Below are 1,796 nucleotides of genomic sequence, written 5' to 3' on the forward strand. Positions count from 1 at the left end.
ATTTTAATTTTCCATCTATGTCTGCATTTGTTTATTCATCACTTTTTTTTTGTCCAAATAATTTGAGAATCTAGAACCCTACCCTTAAAAAAACTATTGCAAATCTTTTATAATTACTTGAATGTAGCTACATTTTTGAAGAACAACATCTACATAAATGATTTTTTACAGGCGCTAGCTCAACCCTGTGTTTTGCTAACATTAAAATGAGTAAATAAAAAAAAAGAATGTTTAATGTGGGGAATATGTAAAGTAAATACATAAAAATAGCACATTATTTAAAACTTCAAAAGAACAAAATCTAAAAATAAAAAGGGGAATTTCGTGTGTGTGTGTGTGTGTGTGTGTGTGTGTGTGTGTGTGTGTGTGTGTGTGTGTGTGTGTTACCTCATGTCATGGATACTACTTACGTACTGGTTACTTCACTGTCCTGCAATGTAGTTTCCTGTGATTTAAATTTTAGATATAAATCATTTACAGCTACGTTTATGTATTCATTTAGACTTTGAAGTGAACTCAGAACTTAATAACCTCACTGTTGCTGCTGGGTTATACACACTAAAACCATTAAACACTTTTTTCTTAATAACTTTAACATGCCTATATAATGTCCATAGCTTAGTAGAGTGTATTTGAGAAAAAAATATATAGTTGGCCCAACCCTGTCTGCTTTGCTGACATAACATTTATTCTCACACTCCCACATACAGACACACACCTAAGTACATACAAATTGCTGGTCTCCTTGGTAATGTTCATGACCTGCTATATATCATTTATTTTTGCACTTATTCAGGGAATTGGCACAGTTTTCTAAATGAAAGCGGTTACGTCTGTGATTAATATTACATGCCGGCCTCTTTTAATATGATCATCAAAAAATCAAGCTCTGCTGAACTGCACCGACTTTGCACTCGGAACCAGACAGACAGTTTACCACAGCTGTTAGAAATGTGTGGGCACAGTGCAAAACATAACTATCAGCATTAGGCTTAAATGTCACAAACACACGGACACACACATACATGCGAGCACTCTGGAGACGCCTGATTTTACATTGAGTGTTGTAGTTTGTGTGTGTGAGAGATAGGTAGTGTGTGTGTGTGTGTGTGTGTGTGTGTGTGTGTGTGTGTGTGTGGGCAGATGATCAGAGATATGACTCAAACAGAGAATCCCTCTTCATGTCTCTGTGTGTGTGTGGGGGCTTTACTTCAGTCACACAAGCTAAATTGCACGATGTAAAGTTAGGAGTAACACACTTTGATCTCTCTTTATTGAGCCGTGTGTTACGATGTGTTTGACATTTCAGTGCAGCACTCAGTATTCACTAAACATAACTGGCCTCAATAAAGTGTGATCATTCTAAATAAATCTGCTTGATTATGTTAAAGAACGAAAATGTATATGGTTGTGTATGTGTAAAACACAAACACATACATACACACACACACACACACACACACACACACACACACCATGCAATAAACCATTATGCAATATACCATGGATATGGTGGACACACGATACAGCTTTTCGCCCACTACTAGTGAAACTGCATTAATGTTTATTAATATACGGTTTGCAATGATAGAGAGAGAGGTAGGGAGGGATGGAGGGGGAGAGTGAGAGAAAGAAAGAGAGAGAGAGAGAGAGAGAGAGAGAGAGAGAGAGAGAGACAGAGAGAGAAAGAAAGGGCACAAGCTGAGAGGTGTTGGATAGCGTGAGCTGAGAGAGGAGAGTGGGAGAGAGTGAGAGAGCAAAAGAAAGATAGAGAGAGAGAGAGAGAGAGAGAGAGA

The sequence above is a fragment of the Silurus meridionalis genome, chromosome 19 (assembly GCF_014805685.1).
Source record: "Silurus meridionalis isolate SWU-2019-XX chromosome 19, ASM1480568v1, whole genome shotgun sequence".
NCBI lineage: Eukaryota > Metazoa > Chordata > Actinopteri > Siluriformes > Siluridae > Silurus > Silurus meridionalis.